A 26,060-nucleotide genomic window follows, 5' to 3' on the forward strand; every position below is an offset into this window, starting at 1 on the left:
TAAGAGCTTAAAAGTTTCTTTCAGGTGGCTGTTTTGTAGTCAGTGTAAAAACAATTTTATGGCCTAATTTTCTTTAGATATAGGGCCACTGGAAAAGCAAAACAGAAATTATCATCTCAGCTAGCACCTGCAGCACCTTTTTCCAGTGACAGAACAGACTAATTATTCCATCTTGATGATCCAGTTTTCACTTGATACCATGGAATTCTGATCTTTCATTCCTGACATTTCTGGGTTTGATCCCTAGTACCTGTTGGTTTCTGTATGTCTGTGTGGTTGACAGGTTCAGCCAAATAAAACTTCAGGCATTTCTATTTACAAATATTGGTTAGTGTTTTCCATCAAGACAGTATCTGTGATTTTCCAGCTAGAGATAAAAGTATTTAGCCCATAATTTCACTGAAAATTAATCAGATATGCACATTGTGGACTCAGTACTGCAAAATGCTCTTCATCCTCCACACTGAGCTCTTCCAGCTTCCAGGGAAGGCAGTCACAGACGAGGGTAATGAGCAACTACAGGACAGTGCCCTTTGCTTTCTAGCAAATTAACTTCGCAGAGACACTATTTCCTTTTCTTCTAAGCTGGCTGCTGAGCTTTAGCCATATTATCTGCTCAAAAGTAATTGAAAATATGAGCTAAAATATGCTTTATGTGTCTTTCAATTTATATGGAATAAAAAATCAAAGGAAGCTAAAACCTCTCAAAACACCAGCTGTACCACAGTCCGACTGCTGTTGAGTCTGAGCAACTTGGTTACTTGAATGCTGTTAAATAATTAAGCATCCTTTCTCATGTCTGTTTTCCCTCTCTGTGTTTCTAATTAAACTCTACAGAACACAGATATCTTATGCATAATTTGTTCTTTCAGGGGCAAACACAGATGAATGCAAAAAAACTTGGAAAGTGGTTGGATTGGTGAGTAATCCCTTACAAGTATGAGCTGCACCATCCCTTCTTTAACAGGTTGAACAAGTTCAGAAGAAGGTTGTTGCCTTCTCCTTGTTGCCTCATGTCCTGGCTCTGTAATGAGCCTCAGGGGTGAAGGAAGGGTGAGAACATTTTGTGTGAAAATTTTCCAAGCCAGATCATGTAGAATGGAACATGTGTGTGACCTGAGGATACTTCATCTGTTGTGCCAGAGTGGCCACTGCTACCAGCTGTGGAACAACCTGAAAAATTTTGTTTTAGTTTTAATCACACTTCTGTAAGAACAGGTGGTCCTCAGGGCTGTAAGGTATGGGGTGGCTACGTGTCCTGTTGGTGAATGATGCTTTACAGGAGGAAATTGGTCTTTAGTCTCCTTATTAATACGGCTTTCCCTTCTGGGAACACTGAAAACAGACAAAAAAAAATTAAAAGCCCAATAAATCTGACACTTCATTTCTCTGAAAAGCAACTTTTTTTTCATCTGAGTCATGAGCCACACCCACAATCGTGAGGGTGTCCTTTAGTAATGCAGATCATGTCTGGTCTGTTTATGACCATCACTCAGGATATGTACTGGGAAGGCCAAATCTTGTCTCCCCGACTCAATTTTATTTTGATATAGCTTCTGTTCCTGTGATCTCATGTAGTTGATCTGACCAAAAAAAAAAAAAAAATCCATACCTGTTGCTGTAGGAAAACAATATGTGAAAATGTGCATTTTCCAGAACTATTTATATAGCTAGGTCTCTTTATAGCCTCAGAGCTGCAGCTGCTCTCCTGGAAACAGAGACCTATCTCCCTCATTTTGAAAGCAAATGGAGCATGTCTTAAACACAACAGAAGAGTGTTACCTGCTTTTTGCATGTTTCCTTCTGACAAAAGCCCCCTCCATTTCTTCCCAGCTCCACGGTTACTCAAAGGGAAGGAGGTGGGTGGTGCTGCTTTATGAATCCCCCAGGCTTGGTGTAAGTGTTAAATTTAGTCACAGAACACTTACTGGAAGTATCTTGGACTCAGAACACCCATGGGATTGAACTCCTCAGGAGTTTTATGGAGGAGGTGATGTTATTTCTGAACCCCAGTAAGAATCAGAGGTCAGCAAAGCTCAGCACTATCAAGAAGGATGCACTGGGAATTGGCAGAGTTCCAGAAACTGGAAACATTCCCAGTAGCAGCTTCTGGGAATTTTCAGGTCTAAGGTGGATTTTGATGCTTTCCCTGAGTTAATGTTTAACCATTATGCTTAAGCAGTGGTTCAGGAGGTTCCACTTTAAGTGAGCCAGCTCTAGGTGGCACCTGGGGTCCCTCTTTTTCTTTGCATCCTTTCCTAAACTCTGAGCAGAAGTGCTGTTTGCTTCCTTATGGACCTCTCCTGGGGCCAACACTACTTTCACAGTAGGCTTTGGGACTATTTCCAGTGAATGATCAGCTTTTTCAGATTCTTCTTCTGTTTTGAGAGCACCCCATCAGAGGTGGAGAGATCAGTTTTTGACAGTAATTTATTCTGCTCAGTTGCAGAAGTTAAAGTATTCAGAAAGGGCTTGTAATTACATTATAGTTCTAGTTCTAGCAATGTTCCTGGCAGTGAGAAACAGAGACTTGCTGGTGGAAAGAAGATAATTTTTCCCTCCTTTTCACCCAGAATCCTGTTTCAGCCATCAAAGAGAGCACACAGTGGGTCACAGCAAGTCTGGTTCCTCAGTTTATACATGGTTTAGGGACAACGAGAGCTCAGCTTCTGCTCTGCTTCCAAAGCTCATCCTAACTCTGAGGGAATATTTCTAGCAGTGCAAGTGAGAGGTTGACAGGCAGCAAAGCCATTCCCTTTTCCTGTGCCTGTGTACCATGAGAATTAAGAAATATTAATAACATAAATGTTATTTTCTGCCAGAGGCAGGGTTGTGTTTCTAACTGTGGTGCTGCCATCAGTTTTTTGACTCAGTTTTTGTACAAAGAGGAGAACGTAACATTTAGCCCAATATTAAGCTGCTCTTTGGGTTTTCTTTGGAGCTGAAAAATTCAGGGGAGCACTTGCTTGGCAGTACTTTTAAAGACTGAATCTGTCTGGCATTTTTTCAGAGCAGGTTTAACAGCCTGGACAGACTGTGAGTGACAAAGTTAAAAAGGGAGTTTGAAGTTTAAATAGTCAAAAGTGGAGTGCTGTAAGTACAAAAACTGTGAAGAACACCCAGAGGGACTTCATCTTTTGAAAATTCTGAATTTCCAGGTCTCAAGTCACTATACAGATTCAGTGGTGCAGTCATTTAAAGTAAAAGATTCCTAACTAATTCCTCAAACTTCTGCCTTCTAGACTTCATAGAAGACCTTTGTCAGACAAAATTTTTTAAAAGCATTCTAATTTTAAAATGATGAAATTTTATCAACGGTCTAATTATTAATAGTATGTATGTATTTGGCCCAGCAATATCACAGCTGGCTAAAACTGGCATTGCTAACAAACCAATCCCCCAAAACTGCAGTTGAAGTAGTGTTAGCATCACTTAGAAAATCTGGTTCAGGAGCAAAAAACTGAAACCAGGACACTTCTTTTAATACTGAGGAAATTACAAGTTCTTGTTCTATTTACTATTTTCATAATCATATTTATATTACCATACAGGCCTCTGCATCTTATGCTATAGTTACCACTACAGATTTTTAAGTTACACATGATTTAAAATCTTATGAATCACTGGAAATGAAGATTCATCACTCAGTGAGAGGAACTATGAGGTTTGAGTCAGTATCTTTAGAGGTCTTATGCATATTTTTTATTTTTAGTTATTTTTATTTTATTTTTATTTTTATTTTCAGTTCTAGCTGCAAGCATAAGATCTAACAGATTCTGTTTGCCTTGTATTATATTGTAGTAAAAGTTTTGAAGCAGTTTCTGTATTTTGAACTCCTCTGGTCAGTATTTTCCCAAACCACTTAAAGCAATAAAAACTTATTATATTACATTGCTTTCTTCCTTCTTTGGATTCTGGTGGAATTGTTTTTTTATGTTGTTGTTTGTTGTTTGTTTGGTTTTTTTTTTGTTTTGTTTTTGTAGTTTCTCAGGCTGCCTTTAATCTACAACGGGCAGTCTGCACATGGCTTTTAGTTTTCTAACTCTTTTGATACAGTCTGCTGTTTTGTGGATGTTCCTACATTTTCTGTAGCTCTAAAACTTTTCTGTACTGAAATTGCTTTGGGAATATCTCAATTTGCACACAACTGTGCAGAGGCATTTTTTACTTGTGGATTAAAAAAATTTGTCCAGAACTCTCTAATCATTACGTTGTACTTTTTTTTCTTGAATTCTCAACATTCTTTCAAGGAAGACTTAGAATGTTTAAGCTGACCTGTAGTGCTCCGAAGTCAAAGGACAGATTTCTGTTGATTTTCAAGGGCTTTAAAGTACTCCTTTAAGGAAAAAAAAACCAAACCCCAACCTAAAAAAGCATCAACACTGTCTTGGTGTTGCCAAGAGTGAAATATAACTGAAACTGAAAAATTATTTAATTAATACAGTTCACTTAGAGAAGACAAAAGGGAGTTATCGCACATCACCTCAACAGGACAGTTTTAAAAATAGTTAAATGCTGGGTTCCAGGGCAATTTCATTTTCTTATTGTAATGAACAAATTTAACGCTTGAATGTGCCCTAGAAATAGTCATCCCAAGGCAATTTTATATTCTTGTTGTTGTGAATTTTCGATGCATGAATCTGTCCTAGAAATAGTGCTCGGAACAGAATACACAACCTCTAAATTTAAAAAAAAACTTCTTACTTTCATTCCAGCCACCTCTTGAAACATAAATTGCAGTCTGGAGGAGGCAAAAGTGGATAATTCAGGATGGAAAGAGTCAACTTGAATTGCTTTTTTTTATAGTTTCTTTTGGGTGCTGGAAAATTTAGAGTTACAGGGAGAAAGGGAGGAAGAAACACAAAATGTTAAGGAAAATAAATAGTACATGCCTGTCTTGGTAAAACTGAGAAGACTTTATTTAAATACATCTTGTCCTCTTTAAATGCATAAAGTTATATTTGCATAGTAGATCTTCATCAGGCAAGTGATCTGTGTTGGGTGATACATAAAAGCAGAAAACTTCTATTATTTCTATTATTATATGTTTACTTCTTAGCTGTATAATGTTGTTCCATTTCACAATGCAATTTTATCGTACTGAAGGTGATTTTAAGCAGAGGAGAAGGTGCCAAAAGAAATAGAAAGTTGCTTTTATTTCTTACACAGAATAAATACAAAAATGCGCCTGTTGCACTTTTCTTACCCCCATGCCTAAAAGGAGAAGTGTTCTGCAAGGCTTTGGAGATACAAGTTGCAAAAGCACAGCAGTAATACAGTTACATGATGGGCAAGTTCTAGTCACATATATTTAACTGTTGTAAAACTTCTGGGTTTTTTTAGGTGGACTGTTAAAAATGTATTCTTTGCCTTTTTTTTTTTTTTTTTCTTGGTGTTTGTTTGTTTTTTGGCCTGTCCACCCATACCTTCTGTCCTGGCCAATGGGAAGAAGAAAGACAGTTCACTAGATGTTGCAGTTTCAACTACAAAAAATATTCCAACAAGATGGTCTTTCTAGGAAGTTTAGAGAAGGACACATAAACCACAGTTTGTCAGTAGAGGATTTTTCCATGGAAGTTATTTGAATGGGTAACATTTGGCTATGGCTGATACAAATATACATGTTTGGCTTGTGGTTACAATTGTTCTATTGGACTAGTACAGAATGTCCAGGAAAAATGAAAAAAAACCCCACAAAATCTGTACCCTTAATGGGCTGTGCATCTCCTTGGATATTAGAAGGCTGCAGTGAATGTCTGTGTCAGGTTAGACACCAGAGGATGTCTCTGAAAAAGACACCTGACGTATTCCTAAATTGTCTGCTTAAAATGAAATATATCACACCCTAGAAACACTCTCCTTTTGAATGGAGGAGAGGAGGGTAATTAGTTTGGATGCAAGTACCAACACATTAGTTATTAGTGTAACACTTCAGGTGTTGTACAAGGAACTTGCACTGCAGCACTTTAAAACCTCAGACTGAATTGTGTATTATGAATAATTTCTCTCAGGCATTTTGCTTTTCTTCTTGCAAATAATTAGTGAGCAATTAAGGTATTTAACTAGCTTTGGAAAAATTCCAAAGTGCATAGTAAGTATTTAGTATAAATGGGGATTTTTTTCTTTATTCTGCCTAGAATTGTTCTCAAGAAATCTTTTTCACTATTTGAGTAGTTCAAATTGTGTTCCCTGAGACTGGAATAATCACAAATTTGATTTGGACAGTCTTGGAGCTCGTGTGTTTAGAAAAGTCAAGAGGCATTATTTATGTGCTTGTTTTGCAAACATCCACCAATGTATGAGTGATGGCAATGAAAAACAGTCAGGTCCACACCCTCACTCCCCTACAGGGATAAAATCCTAAAGTAGCTCCACAGGTGCTTTGTTGTTTTGTAATTGTAATTGCAAGGCCAAAGGCTGTTGAATAATCTGCAAGATTCTTCATCCTCTTCAGGGTAAGTCACACAGACAGGAGAGTCTACAAAGACTTTTAAGCTATTAGTAGAAGGTTTGCTTCCTGCCCCAGTCTATTTATGAGTGGGACTTAAAAGCTAAATACACTTGATGCTCTTACTAATCACAGGAGTAAATCCTATCATTTGTGCCTTGGTGGGTAAGAAAAGTCTCCAGATGTCTTGTCTTTTTACAGATGCATTGATTAAAGTGCCATGAGCACTTTTGTTAAATAGAGCAAAAGTATCTGCAAAGATAATTAATCTGTCATGCTTCCCTGTACATTTATTATCTGCATTTCTGCATCTGAGCTAGTTGTCCAGAATTTCTTTAGTGGAGAAAAATAGCACCCTTGAAGTGCAGGTTCCTTCCATTGTCCTTAATTTTATTTCCTTCACACCTCTAGCTGCCTCCCATTTTATGGATTATGTCTATGCCACACAGTTATGTCCAAGCCATGTTATGAGTTTCCCAATTCATACATTCACTTTTTATCTAGATGAATAATTCTGGGTGACATCCAGCATTCTTAGAGATTATCAGTGACCACTCTGTGGCTTTCCTTCCTTTTTCCTTTTTCTCCAGCCACCCAGCCTCCACCCCCAACCTCCTCTCCTTCACCAGCCTGGCAGGGTGAGGCTGCCTCGGGATGTCACTTGTTTAAAGCCAAATTACCTGGCTGTCAGAGGTGCTCCTGTTCCTCGAATTGGACAAAAGAGAGCTAAAGAGGTATTTAATGGACAAGGCATTTCCTGCTGAGGAGCTAGATGTTAACAAGAGCAGCTGTACAGCAAGCAATTTCTTTCTCTACCACACACTGCATGAACTCTATAATCCAAGAGCAGTGCTCGGCTTTGACAGGCAAGGAGAGCAGTGTCATGCTAAGGTTATATGCAGAAGTTTAAAGCTCTGTCTGAGGGTTTTTTATTTTTTTTTTTTAACCTGTCACAATTTTTTTTTCTTGTACTTGTAAATTTTTTTTTCAGTGAGGTAAAGCTTGCTTTAAAAAAATCATCAAGAAACTGGAATATAAAGAAAGAACGGAATCGATGGTACTGTTGATTCCTCTTGATACAGTGGGAAAGATGATAAGTAGAATAAAAAAAAGTGGCTGCAGAAAAAAAGTAAGTTAACCATTGGGCATTGCTCAATTCTGTCAAATTTCTGTAGTATAGAGGGTGCATGAACTTTTGACTATCTGTATGAGTTTCCCAGATTTGCTGATTACACTTGGTGTATATATATGTGACTGTATTTGGAATCAACAAAAAGAAAACAATTAGGAAAGAAAAAAAGAATTTATTTTTTCTTTGTATGAACTTTGCACTTCTTCATGTTGTTAATTCTAATGTGAAAATGGCCTTAGGTCTATTTTTCCCTCTTTTCTACACATCTCTAGTTCAATTATAGGACTGTAATTTTTTCCCCCTTGACCAGTGTTTCCTACTACAATCGATTTATTCAACCAAATTCCGTTAGTGTAAATTATAACTTATTTTTAAATATTCTCATCTATTGTTAACGCCAATTTATCTGCTAAAATCTAATGGCAAAACATTCGTTTTTAAGAAAAACATATCCAATTTCTCAGAAAGTTGCCCAATTTCACTGCAGGGGGATTAATTGTGTGAATTAGGATTACTATGTATGAAAACCTGGGGAAAGCAGCTAAAAACTGTGGAATATGTGCAGTGTAGCATCAATCAGTGATGAAAATGGGAAACCCTGTGACTGCTTTTGGCTTTCCAACTCTGTGTTCCGACCTGTTGGTGTCTTCATTTATATTATAAATAAATTATTCTGGAACACATCTGAAATTTATTAAAAGAATAACATTAATACTTTAATTTTGGATTGTATATAAAACATAAACTAGCACAAAAAATAGTAGTATGGAAACAATGGCACAGTCCCCATGTTGTATTTATTTTTCTAACACAACATTTACAATTCTTATCTCTGTGGTGGTTTTTTTTTCATCCATGAAAAGCTGAACCTGAAAAACAGCAAATGCTTTGCTCGTTCCACAATGTCTCAACACTGCATAAAAATAAAATAATTTCAATTGAAAATTGCATTGCAAGGCTGATGTAGATAAAGGACATGAGCAGTGCATTGTCTGTCATGTTTTTCTGGGTCAGGTGACCAAAATTCTTTGGGTCATCACCTGTGCATGTACTACTCCCCACTCCCTTTTCCTCTGGTGTGCTTTGTTCCATATTAAACTCACAAGACAGGAATTGCAAGAGGAACTCTCTGGATGGTCACACAGTTAATGCATTCCAGAGATGGTGGAGCTGAGATGTTTGCATTGACATCAGCCTCCAGCATTCTGCAAAGCCAAAGACTCCAAATCCATAGGTTTCCAGCTGAATCTGCTGATATTAGAACCCTCTAGATTCTATAATCCATTGTCTTAGATGGTAAAGTTGTTATTTAAAACTTCCGTGGCAGTATTTTAGATACTGGTTTAGCAATAAATCTGATCATAATCATCCTAATAATCACTGTGTCCTACTTATTGTGCCTAGCCAAGAACCTTCTCTCTATTAATCCCACACACATACATTGAATTAAACCCCCTATTTTATTGTTTCAAGGCCCAGCATTTGCACTATCATGAATCCAAGTTCATGTTACCTTGCTGTTAAAAAATTACTTATATTATGTATTTTGACAAACAATTTTCCTGGGACATTAGCCAAAAGTAATATTTTCACAGATAGCATGCATGAGAGATATATTTTTTTATTAATGCATTACTTTTACTTAAGTGGTTGTGTATTATCTGCTAAAATCTCAGAATGGAAATTGAAAGATTGTCCTTTTAACTTGTAATCAAAGTAACATTGTGCCAAAATGTAAAACCTCTTTTTATTTATTTTTATATGGTGAAGAAATTTTTTCAAAGATGCTTACAGAAAGAGTAATGGATTAACTTGTAGGTTATTGTATTTTCTTTTCTGACAATATCCAAGTTACTTATTCTCTTATTAGCATGCTTTCTGAACAGTATGTTAAATACTGTTCTGAGATGAGATATCTGGTCATCATCATTGACCTCCTGACAATAAGCCCATGGGTGAGAAGTTACATTGAGAAATGACAATTTGAGGAGCTGCTCATTTTTTTTTTAATGTTTTTCTTTTTTAAAAAAGAGAAAGTAAGCCTGATAGAAGAAATGTCTGAACAATGCTCTCAGGCACAGGCAGGATTGTTGGGATGTCCTGTGCAGGGCCAGGACCTGGACTCGATTATCCTTGTGGGTTTCTTTCAACTCAAAATGCTCTGTGATCCTATGATTCTATGAAAAGTATTTAAAAAAAAATCAAAAGAAAGTTTGTTTTTTCAGGGTGGTACATTCAGTAAACGACACCAAGGCCATCGCTCCATCAGGCTGCTGCAGGTTTGAGAATGCCCTGATTGCCATGAGCCTCTGCGCAGAGCCTGTGCCAAACCTGCAATATGGCTCTTTAAACCTTAGTCTGGAGCCCATCCCTGTCTGTGGAGTAATCTGGCAAAGACCACAGATGGGATTGTTTCCCTGCCTGGTCAGTGATTTTTGCACTTTTCAGTCAGAAGGTTTTTTGCTGCTGACTGACCCTGCTCAGATCATGAGGGTTTCAGTGGAGCTTTCACAGCAAACACATGAGTTCAGGATGCAGTTTAAGAATAAAGAAGTGGTGTTTGCTAATCTTCATGTGTAAGGCTGAGGAGTGAAATTAGTCTGCCCTGTCCATTACATGCAGTGTTTTGATGTAGTTCATTACCTGGATCCCTGGCTGGGGTTGCCATTTGAATGGAGAATACATTTTTAGTTTCTTGAATTACATCATGCTTTCTGCACTGCTGCCTTTGCTGGAGCAGTGACTTTGCCTCCCATACTAACATTTTGTCTACTTTATTAGCAGTTTATTCCTGACTCAAAGTATTTAAGAGAATCTCCAAGATAAAGTGCTCTGCTATAGCTTCAATTTTCCCTCACATTTTGGCTTTGTAATACCTAAAGCTCTTACGAGGAGCACAGAACTGATGCAGAATTCCCCCACAGGCAACTTGTACCTTAATATTTACTTCAGTTATTTAGGGTAATAGTGCCACTTTCCTTTTGTTTTGTTTCCAACAGGCTAGCTTTAATATTTCAGAACTGCTGCATGAAAAAATCAATTGACATCTCGTGGTGCTGCAAGTTACAGAAAAATAAAATGTAAGATGAAAAGAAGAAACCCAGACTGATGTTTCAAGGCTTTACCTATACCAAATCAGGAAATTCACTGTTTCTGGGTAAAAGTAAATATATTTCTACATCCTGAGCCAGCAGCAGAAATCTGAATGGTGAAACAATTGGTTTTTGATCATGCAGGTCAGACCAAGCTTCTTCTGTCAAATAAGGTATATTTATAGCCCTTAAAAATAATGTGGAACATTTATTGATGTTTTTCTGATAGCCTTATCATCAGAGACATATATTGTCATTTGGATCTCTGTTAGTGAAATAATATAAGGCTCCACAAAGTCTTTTCCATTAAGTGCATGTTTTTAATGTAAAACCTATTTATGACCTCTGTCTTTCAAATCTACATTAATGTGGTTATTGGAGTAACCAGAATAATTTTTCAATAAAAATTGGCATTTCAAAGATCAGTGATACCATTTAAAAAATCTTCAAGGAGGCAAAGCTTGCCCTGCCATTTGATGGGAACTGAACAGGGATTTAGAAGTGGCCGATGGTGGGTTATACTTGATTTTCCATTTAATCAGCTTGTACTAAAAAATAAAAAAGACAAGCACAAAGAAATCCAAGCAATTAAAGAAACAGCTTGCAGTCTTACCAAGAAATCCAGTTCTTTACTGCTTTTCTCAAAGGGTGATCTTACCCTAAATATATACATAGTTATCATCTTTCATGTACTTTATGCTGCTCCAGACTCTCAAGAAAAGTGTAATTTTTTTTGTGTATGGTGCCACTATGAATGAGCTAATCTGCTTGATGTCAGCAGCTATCAGGGCCTCATTCCACACTGAAAAGGAAACCAAGTTGTTTTCCAAGGTCCTCTTCACTACCTATTTTACCTGATCAAAGAAAAGTGCCCTTTGGGTCTTGCTTTGACAGTGTGTCCTCTCAAGTAATCTCAGACTCAGTAATCTCCAACTTCAAGGTTTCCTTGCTGCCTAAAGCACCTTCATTGGTATTTAACCTAAACAAGTTCACACAGCCTGTGTAATTCCTGTGTTACTGGTTATCTATGTCAAGTTACTGATGTAAAATCTCTGGTTTCAAGTAAAATTGCCAATTCTGAATGAAGTTGAAAGAAGTCAGCGGCACAATTGCTCAAAAATACTAGATAAATTAATTACAAATTATTAAACCTCAAACATTTAAAAATTTTACTTTAATTTCGATGAGTATTTAATTGCTTCTTGTGAATGCTTATTCAGAAATTAAAGTGATACCTGCACTGTAGACTGGGTGTCTTAAAAGTGTGAGAAGAATCCAGTCGAAGACACTTGAGATCTTGACAGAACATTAGGGAATGTTCTGGTGGAACCTGGGAGAAGTGGGGTGGCTTTAGGATGTTGGTGGTGCCATTACGGAGTGCAGAGAATCGTGGCAATTTTCATTTTTGATTCATAACTAATGTCACCAAAGAAAAGCTGAGAAAATCCCTTTAATTTCTGAAGTGCTTAGTTTATTATAAAAAGAGGTAAAATGGATTGGAGGACTTTGTTTAAGGGGATAATTTGTAATGATGCTTTACCGGCTATTATGATTACAAGTCTAATTAACATACTTAAATATGGCTTATGCAAATTATTAATGAGGCTTGAGAATGTCAGATAACAATGCAACTAAGTGAAATAAAGGGCACAGGACAACGCTGCATGCTATAAAGAGGGGAGGGGATGGAATTAATAGATACCCTTTTGATCTGTACATGTTAGATTTAGGGTAAAGGGCAACTTTTCTCAGGTAGTTTTATTTTTTGTTTTCTTCATGTCCTTAATCAGTATTTTCCTGCTGAACTTGGGAAGCACTCCCTTTATTTTAGAATGTATGAATGGAGTCACGTAGCAATGGGAAACCAGTGCTATCCCTCAAACTTTGTACTTTCAATTTATTTTTCCTCATGTTTTTTAAAATATTTGTTTAACCTGGAGTGTAGTGTTCTTGCAAAGGCTCAAAGCAGTGATATTGATTAATTACAAAGGAGGCTATTTGTGTTGTGTTCATTCTGCCTTGGAGCAGGAAGCTCTGGAAACCTCTTGAGGACGTGTTGAGCTTAAGTGGTGTGGAAAAAAGAAAAATAAAGAAAAGATTTTGTTGTTGCTTATCTCAACTGAACTGAGGTTCTGTAACTTCTGAGATTCATTTTTTTCTCCAAGTCCTCTTGGCATTTGGCTGTACCTGTGGAAAGAACAGTGCAGGCCTTTTAGAGGACTCATTAAAGCTTAATCCAAGGAATGCTCTCATTAAACAGAATTCTAAAGAAAGTTCCTGCCACTGACGTGATGATGTTTCTCCAGGACTGCTCATCATGCCCAGAAAACCTTGGCTCTGATGTAGTTCTGTCCTAAACACTTGGGTTCAGCTAACAATTTCAGCTATGGAGTTCCTCAGTTCTGTTTTTTTTTTCCCTTGCTGAGGGCCCTTGCTGCTCAATAGAAGAGAAATTGCTCTTTGCTAGGATCTGCTGTGGTAAACTCGGGCGGAGGTGTTTTCTTTGTTCTCCCTTGTGCTGCAACCGGGCTGTAATTGCCTCCACTCTGTTTTTTGTTCAGGCTTTCCATTATTCATTAATACCTTGTTTACTCTGTAATGACTCTTTTAGGGTCCTCTGTGCTTCTGGGATGCATTTGCCAACACAATGATGGTTGTTGACATTTTGTTAAGAGTGTTCCACACAGATTTTTGTCATCTTTGGTTGCCTAAGAAGGTTATCTGCTAGTTCAGTAAAGCAACAAAATAAGATGATCTTGGATCAAGCCAGGCATGGGAATGTGAGATTTCTGGGTTACTTGCATATTACCTTTACTGCAAAATTAGTAATTTTACTTTGTTTGGTAAAGAACAGGAATCTTAGAGTAGTCAGGGAGATAAAATGATGGCAAGTGTGTAACTGGAGGACAGTAATATGTCTTGTGATGAGGTGCTCAAGTCATTCTGAGATTTATAGTTTCTGCTGTCTTTTAACCACTTTTTTTTTGTGTTGTTGTTTTGTTTTGTTCAAAGAAAAGCCTTAAAAATTAATCCAAAATGGGAAAGAGAAGACTGGGATATGAATTAGTGATGGGCAATAACATATGAATTTTTCACAATATTTGTGGAACACTATTCAAGGAGTTTTTATAAATATTGCAATACTGGTAAAAACTTCAGTGGAAAGTAATCCATGGGTTTTCAGAAGGCTGTGACATGGAAATATTTCCCCTCAGCTTTCTGTTTGGTGGGTTTTACTTCAACTTTTATCAGCGTCATTCACTTTCATGTATGTATTTATGTTTTATTAAGTTTTCTGGTACCTGTGGTGATACTTGCAGTCCTGGAAGTGTATTTGTTTTTACAGTTATCTTTCTTTTTAAGTAGAAAGATTCATGTCATTTTCACACTCTTAGAATATGGTGAGAATGGCAGGGCTAGCTGGCCACATAAGGTGAATCCACCTTTCCCCTGTTCAAATGCGTGGTTAATAATCAGGCCACTGTCTTTGGAACAGACCAAATGCAACCAAAACAATAAACTCAAAATAGCAGCTCTGGCTTCTGAATGCCTATGAGTGAAGAAGAGCTTTGCATTGTTACACAGCTACAGGGACATTATTGTCTCATCTTTCATCTAATTTTCTTCCCATCTGCAGATTAAACATCTGCCAGTTGCTATTTAAATGACATGAGTAATATCCTGACTCTTGAAATCAAAATTCCCATTAACTACTATGGGACCAGAAATCTGTTGCTCTGTAAATGCATCTGCCCTCTTCCTGTGCTCTCCCCTCCCTACTTTAGCACATTTCCCATTCCACTGTCGCTTCCTTGCAGGCAGTTCATCTCCTTTCTGCCTTTGATTGATTGATTTGCCTCAATCAATGCTAATTTTACTTCCTTCACAAGCTCAGCTGTGCTCCTTATCTACGCTTTTCACTTTCTCAACCCTATCACTGCTCTGTGTCTGAGAAAGAGGAAGGAGGGATAAAAGAGAGGCTGAGAGAAGGAAGAGGAAAGGGCACAGTAAAGGCTGTTTCTCTTTCCCTGCTATTTGAACTGTCCTGTCTCATAATGCTGTGGTTGGTTTGGAAAATCAGAAGGGTTTCCTCACCTAAAAAAGAAGATTTTTTCATAAAACCAACATATGTAGCATTGCAAGCACTGCAAGCACACATGAAAAAGTAGAACCTTCAGAAGCAAATAGTTGTTTTGATAGTATCAATCAAAGCCAGCATGAGATATATTTCTATAATAAATGAATTTTATAAATAATTCTTGCCTGATGTTATGTTTGATTAGCTTGCAACAGTGGAAGGATGCATTCTCAGCCTGAGAGCTGTGATACTGCAGAATGCTTCTGCAAATGGGGAAATTCAATTTGGAACAGAATGGATATGCAAACTCTCCAATCATTTAAGTTCTGAAAACCCAACTGACATGGTGTGAGTATTTCTGAGGGGCTGCATAGATTGATCAATTAGGGACAGATGAGATCAGTCTTTCCAAATGGATGCCTCAGAAATGTGTATGATAGAATACCGCTGTGATTAAAGCATCCAGGGATATAATCACCTAGCCAACTTCCAGAAATTTATCACAGATGGTTTGAAGTCAAGAGGGATTCCTATCTTGTCTCTTTAAATTCATGTCTCATTCAGATGTGTCTCAGAAGCATTAGGATATTTTAGCAAAAACTGCTGTGTGATTAAAACCAATAAGTTTCAGTGTTTTATGCGGCTTTTTTTTCTTTAATATATGAAATTCAGTGAAGCTTTCAACAGACTTGCAGCATGCTACCACATCGTGTGGGATGCTTCACTTTTAAAACTCAAAGAGGAAGCTCACTTTAGGTTTTGAAATGGAGATTGTTTCTCTGTGTAAGACTTTCACATTTCAGGTGTGAAAACAAGGTCAGTTACATCTCATTTTCAGATTTCATGTGTGAAAACAAGGTCAGTTATATCTCATTTTCATAGGTTATTTCTGGCATTACTAACAGAATCTGGTAACTTCTCAGAGGTCTGGAAAGCAGAGAGTTTTGTGTACCTTAAGTCTTTGTATCCCTAAAATTACTTCTTCCTTACATAGGGTGCCTCACTTGTGAGATTTCTTGGGAAGGATGCAAAAGCAGGAAGAGGAGAGGAATTCCTTGCTGGTTGTGTGCCAGCAATTTCAGTTTCTTTGTGTTCCCTGATAAAAGGGATCAAGCTAAAATTCCAGCCTTAGCATGTATGAGCACTATTACTGGTCTATATGCTGCCTGTTGTACAGTCCCACATCAAAATGTCATCTGATAAAGAGAAATAACTTGTACTACAGAGGCTTTTCACCAAAATTTTTAGTGGAGAAAATTAAATATTTACATATATTAGCTAAAGGTTTTATAAATGAATGGGGCAATCTGAATTCATGCATTTAAATTGAAACAGAAAAGGTGCAAAAAGAGTTAAGTCTGGATTTGGCAAAAAAACCCAGGAGCTAAAATATAAAAATCATATTATTTTTATTCAAGAATGCGGGGAGCTTTTGGTGATAAAATTGGTCTGTTTTCTCCTCTCCATCCCCTTGCCTCTCCTTGCAACTCAGACCAAGGTGGTTCATTTTCCAGGATAGTTTGGAATGTACTGGTATCTAAAGATCACATGCATGGATTAACATTTGGCTAGAGCTTTGAAAACATAAAAAGATGTAGGTATTGTTTCCTGTACCTTCTGGTAGTAGCTGTCTAAAAAGGGAGGAAACAGCAGCTGAGTCCCTGAGCTGCTTCGCAAAGGCAGGTGAGCAGAGGAGGTTGAAGACCTGGGGCAGAGCCAAGGCTCTGTGGAAGAGAGATCTGGTATTTGAAAAGGACAGGACCAGGCTGATAAACTAGAGAACCCCTCCTGAACTCAGTTCTCCTGAAGAGAACTCCTCTTCCACACCCCGGGGTGTGCAAGCCACATGCCCACCTCACTGTGAGCATGGATTCCCTCCCCAGCACCCTTCTCCCAACTTTCTTAGCATTACTGCCTCTTGCACTGGCAGGAATTGTCCCGTCTGAACCTCATGAAATGTTAAACTAAATGAATTCCATAAGTGGCAGGTGGAAGACTGAGCTGGGGAAGGGCAGAGCAGCACAGAGCAGAAGAGATGTTCTCAGAGCTTTCGCCTGGTTGCTAAGGAAACTGTTCCTTTCCTGTGTGTTCAAAGAGTCGTTCCTAGCTAGACTGGCAACAAGATATTTGCTGGCAGACAGGCCATCATTTTCAACTTATCTCCATCTGTGTTTGCTTTCTTCTAAGAGGAAAAGAAAAAAGAAAAGGGAAAGAAACGATACAACAAAATTTACTTGGTTTTCTTAGACGTGTGTTTTTTGATGGCATGTGATCTCGATGTAGGGTAACTTTGCTGCTGCTTCAGTGGGATCTGTCTGTAGTTGCCAGAGTCTTTATTTGACCTCTGTTTAACCCATCTTCTATGATACATTGCATCCTATCAAGAGATAAATTACCTGCAACTGTAATGCCACATAAAAGTTGAGTCTTAAGCAAGATCCCCCCTTTATGCAAGTGTGCAGTCTCTGGATATAAGGGAACTAGTTAGCAATTTGCAGTAAAACATGTGCCCATCAATTTATGGCACATTGAAAAGCATTTTGGGGGCCCAGACCATCAAAACTAAAGTTTTGTGATGGAATTATCAGTATCTCTTGTCAGCCAACAAGGCCACGACCACTAAGGAACTGCAGACTGAGGACTGTGTCGTTGCAGTGCCCAAACTGATGTCCTGCTCATCGTGCAGCTTTTCAGGTCAGCTCACATTTTTCACAGTAGACTGCCTGGCTGATATTTACTTTCCTCTTTGTGCTTATTCTTAAAAGGTCTGTTTGTCTTAATATTTGAAATGGAGGTATTAAAACAACCAGGGTTATGTGTTTTGTTCTTCATACCGAAAATATACCTTATAAATGTAGTGATTGGCAGAGGATATTAGTTTTCTGAGGATTTTGTGCCTACTGCTGGACCCTCTGAGGGAAATGGCAAAACTCCAGTGCACAATATTTGGCACTCAACTACTTTCAAATGTTGGTATTTTTGGCTGGGGATTGCTTAGCTAGAAACCTCAGCTGGGCCTCTCTGAAAATCTCAATGTTTACGAATAGTATTGAATACTTCTTTCATTATTTGATGCAATAAAGAAGACATCAACTTGCTAACAGAAATGTGGACCTTTTCCAACAATTTCTGATCCTTGGTTTCCCTTGGAATAGCTGTCAGAGCTGGGTCTGTCACAGGTTTTTTACAATCCTAAGCTGGCTTTCTTTGCACATACTTGTATGGTGTGCAGTCATGTACCTATGAATGTGTAGGTAGTGTCCTGAATGGAACTACTTATGATAGAAAAACAAGTTTTTAATTATGTGTTGCTTACCTAGAGAATTTAGACACAGTCAGGAATTTTTTTAGGTGTGTGCTACTGGCAAGAAAGAGTGAGTGGTGAAGCCAAACATTTCCTGAAAATGCAAATGCTTTGGATGAAGCTTTCTGGGAAGGTCTTTCAGGGATGTGGAGAGAGAAAATGGAAAGGTTCGGTTTAGAAATGTGTGCTGCCCCTGGCCAGTGATTCAAGCTGTCTGCTGAGGGGGTGGGAAACTTGCATTCATTGTAGTGTTCTGTCTGAGGACAGCAGGAAATGAGCAGCACCTTCCCAAAACATGGTCACTGCTGAGCTGAAGACTCTGTGATGGAGCTCTCTGACAATGAGGGTTTCTGAACAACCATTAGCTGTAAAATGGGGATTTTAAATGTCTTAATGGCTATACTAACATTAATAATTACGAGCCAGGGTTCGTGTGAATTTAACCCTAACCACCACATGCCCCTCAGCCCTGTGGACAGCAGGGTCCATATTAAAGTCTTTTCAACTCACCATGAAGTCAGGGCTGCTTTAGAAGAGCAGACTGAAGAGCAGCCCCCAGAAAAGTTCCAAGGAGACTTTCCAAATTCAAGAGTATGCAATCCCTTTTTTCTAATTCTGTGAAAGCAATGAGTTGGAAACAGATGTTCTACCTTGCTGATTCCTGCCATTTTACAGTTCTCTTTCATCTTAACTGGGAAATCCTGTTGTGGGATTTACAAACAGAAGAAAATGCAGAAGTTGAAAGAGATAGGAACTAAAATATTGGGACTAGGGGTTGGAATTCTCCTTTGTGTTTCTATTTTGGCAGTTCTGTTCTATTTGCACATCTGCATGGCTGGCAATTCTGTAAGAAGTCAGGTGTGGGAGCATTTCTCATCTTCTAGGTCTAACTGTATGGACTCTTCATGTCTTGAATGCAGACTTCCTGGGCATTCCTTGTTGTTGATTCTCTTCCCCCCTTTTGATATAAGGAAATCTACATGCCTCCCTAGGGAGAGACAGAGTGCACAAAATCCATGATGTGCTCAAATTGTTCAGGACTTCCCTGACAGCACCTGTGGAGCCCTTAACTTTTTGTCTGTGCTTTGTCGAGATCGGATGCATAACTCAAGTTTAAGACAGTGTCAGACCAGTTACAGACACTGCAGTAACTAACCCTGAAGTCCGTTTATGGATTTATTGCTAAGACAGTTAGGACTCCTGGAAATGCCACTGCATCTTTCAAATCCATCTAAAATTACATTCCCATGACATTTCATAGACCTGGTAACATTTACAGTGTTATAAAGCATAAAGAGCTTTACCTTTGCAAGTATGGAATCTTCCAGAATTGTTTTAAATTGTACACACAGAGAGAGAGAGATTTTCCTTTTAAAAAACAAATATATTTAGAGGCCATGCATTTTCTAGCTTTTCTCCCAATGAATTTTCCTAGAAATTATTTCAGCTTTGGGGTATTCCACCATGTTTACCAGTAACTTAGAAGTGTCTATTCATAAGAGCCCATCATTTGAGTCCTGTTCCACATTGAATCCCTTCATATGTTAAATAAATGCTACAGAAACGTGGAATCATGGGCACCACTTTCTCCTTTGGCAGAGCAGTTGTCAGACCTCCATCATTTATTTGGCATACAAGAGCACAAGCCAAAAGGGGACTTTATTGAAGGCCAGCTGGTTGTCTCAGCCTCAGGGTTGGAGAAATGGTCACACCAGCTCACAGCACTGTGTTTGCTAATGGACGGCTGTGGTCACTTCAGAAGATACAGAGGCACCATCCTTTTCATTCTCTGAGGAGCTAAACTCTTGTTAAAGATCTAATACTAATTACTGGAAGGCTGCAGAGATCGCCATCTGTAATTTAGTGTTTCATAATATGTGGTGATGAGATGTTTTTATTGTGTTTTTATATGTTCTTTGTATATTCTTTGTACCCCAATGGTTCATCCCTACCTTCCCCACTTCTATTCCCAGTCGGTTTGCCCCAGACCCAAGCCACGCCCCCAGTGTTCCCTATGTGGTCGTTCTCCTCCCCTTGTTCTAGTCAGTTCCCCATCAATCACCCAAAAGCCCTCCTGTTATTCCTGAAAGTTCGGTGTCCATCACCCGAACCCTCCCTGTTTACCCTTATTGGTCATTGTCAATCCCCTGAGGTCCTGCCCCTTCTGATACCTCCCCTCTGGAAATCCCCCTAAACCTCGACACCCCATTGGGGCATATGACCCCTTTCCCTCCTCCCCTCGGGGCTATTGGTTTACGTGAATGTCAATCCCTGTCCATATCCCTCCCCTAAAGATCCCTATTTGTCCCCTGTCAAGCCATCCCGGTTGTTAACGCCTCCTTATAAGTCGTTGTTTGTTCAGATCGGATCAGGGCTTGTCCTCTGTGGATACCCTTCAATAAAGTTGGGTTACCTCCCATGGCAAGCCTCCTCGCTACTTTTTATCTCTTCCTGCCTCAGGGGCTGTTGGCTGCCACAGTGTCTGGAGCCTGTGCTCTGCTGGGCAGAGCTGAGGCTTCAGAGGAGCAGCTTTAAAGCTGAGAGCCTCCGGCTGCTCCCCACTCCTGCCGCACACCGCTGGAGCTGGCCTGGGCTGTGGTCAGCAGCGGTCACTGCGACAATAATACATGTACTTGAAAATCCCAGTCAGGAGAAGTATTTTGGTTTTCCTCTCATTTCCTCCTCCCAAGACTGAAACCTCCTTGATGCTGTTGGCATATTCTGTTTGACTGCCTGTTAATGGTTCCTGTCAGTAATTGGGTGAGGGACACCAAATAATGAAGAGATGCAATTGTAAAGCAATCTGCAAAGCAAACGATGCAGTGAGATGTCTGTGTGAATGATTATATATTTACATTATTCCAGAGCTAATGCTTCAGCTGTCTCCTTGTTTTCTTAGTACCTGAGTGTTCCATTGCTGTTAATAATACAAGAAAAATCTGTAAATATGCGGAATTGTAGCATTTGAACTCAGAAGGACTAATGAACTGCCAAGCCAAACATACTATTGCAGATGGATTGACAGTGCACAATTATTTTACGCATTGTTGGGTGGAGATCTCTAACCAGCAGAAGCTGTATGAAAGCTCTAAACTGTATTTGCATGTTCACATTTGGTTATGTAAGTGAATAAACCTTGTTATCTGTTAATTCAAACCCAGTCATTTGTCATGTTTGCTCTCCTTTCCTCTGTTTAGTTGCTCACTTGGCTTTATTTAAAATATAGATTTTTTGAAATCTCAGAGGGTGACTCTGTTGTTTGTAAGTGCATAATAAAAAGGGACTTTTTTTTTTTTAAGCAAAGAATTGGCTGAGTCAAAAGCAGAGGTGGAGGAGTCAATGCAATTTCCTTTTCTTTGTAACACAGTGGCTTTAAAACTAACCAATTTTGTAACTTCAGTGAAAGTTTGGGGAGCTGGAGAACATGATCTAAGTGATTGTTTTTGGTTTTTTTTGTATTTGCCCTGTTTCACACCGAATAGAGAGTGTGTTTAAGGGAATATCAGCAGAGAGGTGACAAACCATCTAGATTTTAGGGTCAAGAATCACTTCTACTGTTTACACATCAGAGACAGCAGCTTTGCTGTGTCTTGAATCCCAGCAAGAATGGAGCAAGCATTAAAGGGAGGTCTCAAAGAAAGACTGTGGAAAGGAGAAAGAGAAGGTTTAGTGTCAAGCAGAATATAAGACCAGATAGGAGGAGTTTATGAAGTAGGAGAGAATTGAGATGTGTCTTTGTGTGTGTGGGACAAGGACTCCCAGCTGCAAATCCAGAGGCTGGTTGTCCTTGTGGCAAAAGCACGGCTGACAAATCCTGTAGAGGAACTGGAGAATGAAAAGAAATAGATGTAACTCAAGGTGATAATATCATGCCCACGTCCATGTCCTTTTCCTTTCCTTACCCCAGGACATGCAAGCATTTGCCTCAAACTGAGATTTATTTGATAAAATGTAGGATTTACATGAATCTGGCAGCTTGCTTGGCACCACCCACATCCTGAACTCCTGAGCAGTGATATTCTGGAGATCAGCTCTGAGGTTCATTGCCTGAGCCCTGCACAGCTGCATGTGAGACACACTGTGCAGACAGCTTGTGTGTGAGCAGTAAATTTGATGCATTCTCAAAGGAATTGCTCCATTGCCATGTGTTCACACCTATTTGTCAAAAAAAAAGTCATGAATAACCCATGGACTGAGAGCCATTCATGAGAGATCCCAAGGCAGAGGGGAGAATTAGGAATGGATTTGATAGTCAGAACCTGAAGAAGGGGGCAGTGTATAAAGAAAAGTAGTCAGAATTCAACTGGTCAGTGTCACTTTGCTTTCAGTAATCATTGATGGGGAAGGAGAGGGGGACAATGATGATGAATTTGTTTGGGAATTTCTTTTTTGTTGTTATTGTTGGGGTTTTTTGTGTTTTTCATGGTGGAATTTTTTATCTATATCTACCTCTGTTTCTATCTCTCTATCTACATACCTTTGTTATGATAAAAGCAACAAGTAGGTTTTCTCTGTTAAGTGAGGTATTTGCAAATCTAACACTACAATGCAGCATTGAAAAATACAGTCCTAGTTTGAGAGAAAGGGCAGATACGTAGAAGTGGAGGCACAGGAAGAGTGCAGGGATAAGGTTATAAAGGATAGGACATAGGCTTGGGGGGGACCCCACAGCAGTGAGAAAATCACCTGCAGAGCAGTGGAAGCATGAGAATGACACCAGGAAAGGGTGAAAAATCAAAGAATATAGCAATTTAAACTACATTATTATTTCCTTCCCTGTAATGGCTAGACCTGGACTAGTAGTTAGCAGACTCTTAAGATTTCAATTATTCTTAACAATACTTTCTTGGCTTTATACTTATATGTGTGCATTACCACTGCTCCCTAATTCAGTCCTAGTTCCTAAAATCAGTCCTAATTTTTCTTCAGGGAGATAAATGCAGGAGATTTTCTCTACAACTCTCCTTCCAGCATTTGAGATCTGGTTTGCTCTGCCACTTTTACCAAAGAAAATGGTCCCTAGATGTTGCTAAAATGAAAAGGTGTTAAACTCTCTCAATTTGCAGGAGAAAAATAGGAACTTTCTGACACAGGAGCTGGACTCTGGTTAGGTTATGCCAGGACCAGGGCTTTTCTTGTTCTGTCTCAAATCCATTTTTTAAATTCTTAGGTCATTCAAAATTTTGCAGAGAGTTGCCAGAACCAGATTTTCCCTTCAAGAAGTTATTGCTTTGCCTGTCACAGGCTGTAGTGTGAAAGGAAATATATCTGCCAATAATGCTGTGTGGATTTAAACAAACCAGCATGCTTACATACTTTTTAGATATGTTTTTCTTCTGTCTGGATGTAAATCATGGGGCTGGGAGGGTCTCTGAGGAGATTAGAGTCCAGCTTCTGGTCTGATGTCAATCAGTCCTCAGTGACTGATTTTTCAAACCACTTGTTGAGGTCTCCAGTCATGGAGCAGTTTATCCTCATTTATTCCAGTGCTTTTCTTTATACTCCAATTCAGAAACGTCTGTGCTACAACATTGGGCCAACACTTTTCAGTTCATTTGCTACAGACATCGAAGAAAAACTGTTCTCTTTTTTCTTCCGCTTCTTAAATACTGGAAGATTTTATCATATCTTTACACCCCTCTCAATCTTGGAAGTTTTTTCAGGTTGAAATTCTTCTTGTCAACCTTGGCCTGAAAATAGTGTTTTCTGTAAGTGCTGCAGGCAGAAGAATCACTTTGTTTTTGCCCAGAATTGGAACTGCATCTTCCTTGTCTGCTGTGGCTGCTGCTAAGAGTTTCCATGCTGGAGTTCTGTGCTTCTGCAACTACAGTGTTAGATTCAATTCAGAGAGTTAGTTTGGATATAAATAAATCCCAATTACAGCTTAGATTCTGTATCTTTTCAATTGGAAAAGTTCTAGTGGCCTCATCTGGTTGATGGAAACAGATTGGATTATGAGGCAATTCTTCTACTTTCCTGGAAACATGTTGTCCTTAATTAAATAATGAATTGTATTATCAAATGTTTTCAGCCTAATAGCTTTGAAATTCCTTGTATCCACTTCAAAAACCTTTTAAAAAATGAACTCCTGGATCAAAACTGCTTTGTGGTCTTCACATGAATTATATTTTGATGATGATACCCATCTGGTGGGTCTCTATGGCCCATGTGCAGAAGAGATGAGGAATAAAGGGTTTTTAAAGAGCAAACAAATTCAGGATGGAACTCTAATGTTAGTCTAAAACTGGTACTAATAATTGAAATTAATGGGTATGACATACCTGTGTTATAAAGAACTATGAAGTATTATTAACCAATCAGTAGAAATTCCTGGAATTAGTGCCAAGGCTGAGTGTAGAGGAAACTGTTTTTTCTACCTAGCAGAATTGGACAGTAATTTGTCTTTCACGATTAAACATGCTCATGGATGAAGTATTTTTACCCTTCAAGAAATTGTAGTGTCCCTGTGTTCTGCAGAAACTTTCCCCCTGCTTCAAAATGTAAGTAAAAACTAAAATCCGACCATTAAATAGATAATTGTATTCAGAAATGGAAATAGTCAGAAAGAAACAGATACTAAAGCCATGTTCTAAATAATATTACTGAAAGAAGCTAAGTATCTTTACCACAATATGTGCCCACAACTTCAGCCTGAACTCTCTAGCAATAACTGCATTGGCATTCTGCAGAAGTTCAGCTTTTAAATGCATTTCTTATGTGGGGAAATTAAAAGACCCATTTCAAACCCCCTCTGAAGCTGACTGTATTACAGTACATCTTCGTTTAATGGAAAATTAAATTGAAACTCAAGAAAATCCCAGTCCTTATGAAACAAAGTCCAAGGCCATGGTTTGTTTATTTCTCAGTGCATTTCCTAGTTATTTGTCATCTGGAAATCAATGGGAAAGAGTATGTCAAATGAAAGGACACATTTCCTTTTATGACAAATCCATCTGATGAGGATCAGGAAAGGCCATCTGCCATTTCAGCTTTCAGAAATGGGATTTCTGTCAATCATCATGCAACAGATGGGTACTCTCCCTTGCTTTAAAATATGATTTTTATGTGTCTTGTATTAGGCTAAAGTGGATGCACTGAGGATAGGCAAGTTTGATTTGATCTTTAATAAAATGGCAAGAAACAGTCTGAAACAGGTTATTTCCTATCATATTTTCCACTGCCAATTTGTCAGAGTGGTATTGGTATTGTTTCTTTCATCACTTCAGAGGGGGAGGAGGAACATTTCCTGAAGAATTGGTGCAGCTGAACAGCTCTGTCTCCCATCAAGCTTGATATTGGTTTGGGAACATGCACTGCTGGCTGTTGGGCTCTCCTCTGAAAAAAAGAGGAGTGTAATACTTTGTGTCTGGGATAAATTAAAAAATTGTGTTTAGTATCTGTACTCAAATTCTACAGAGAAGTAAATGTTTGTTTTTCCCCTTGATGACTCATATTTTATTCTGGTAAATAACATTGATGGGGTTTCCAAAGACATATAAAGAAAATACAGTTTCAAAGAAGCAGCAAAAGACATTTTCTGATTTTGTTTCTTTTTTTTCATGTCCTCCTGTGGGAAAATGAAAATATGCTAACATATTTTAATTAACTGTGAAACACAGTAGTGCCCAAGTAATTAACTGTAGTACTGACCATTCATTTCTCCCAGTGTCCACAATCATGAAATGAGAAACAAACTTGTGGCTTAGGAAAGAAAAATCTAGGGCAGAATGTTTCTCAGTGTTTCATATATACACATATTCATAAAATAGATGAAATTATAGAAATTATGTTTATCATTTCATGATCCTGTTTAGAGATAATAAAAATGTATTAATACCTTAGAGCAAAACTGTCAGTCAATATTTAGGAATTAAAAAAAAAAACCCCAACATTGTAGTACATAAGAGGTTTTAATGTAATGTGAAGAAATTTAGTTGTCTAGGTCTATTGTAAAGTTTTAACAACAATAGAGATTTTCATTTGAAGGCTTATTTTCAAGAAGTGGT

The 26,060-nt window shown here is 38.4% G+C and overlaps 1 long non-coding RNA gene across 1 annotated transcript; it reads left to right on the forward strand.

Moving 5' to 3' along the window:
- Window positions 1–6,398: 6,398 nt before the first annotated feature.
- On the forward strand, window positions 6,399–12,810 carry LOC138100522 (uncharacterized). The gene is made up of 3 exons (XR_011146830.1): window positions 6,399–6,455; window positions 7,039–7,182; window positions 10,580–12,810. It is a non-coding gene; the product is annotated as an uncharacterized lncRNA (long non-coding RNA).
- Window positions 12,811–26,060: the final 13,250 nt, after the last annotated feature.

Source organism: Aphelocoma coerulescens, unplaced genomic scaffold (genome assembly GCF_041296385.1).
Source record: "Aphelocoma coerulescens isolate FSJ_1873_10779 unplaced genomic scaffold, UR_Acoe_1.0 HiC_scaffold_100, whole genome shotgun sequence".
Taxonomy (NCBI): Eukaryota; Metazoa; Chordata; class Aves; order Passeriformes; family Corvidae; genus Aphelocoma; species Aphelocoma coerulescens.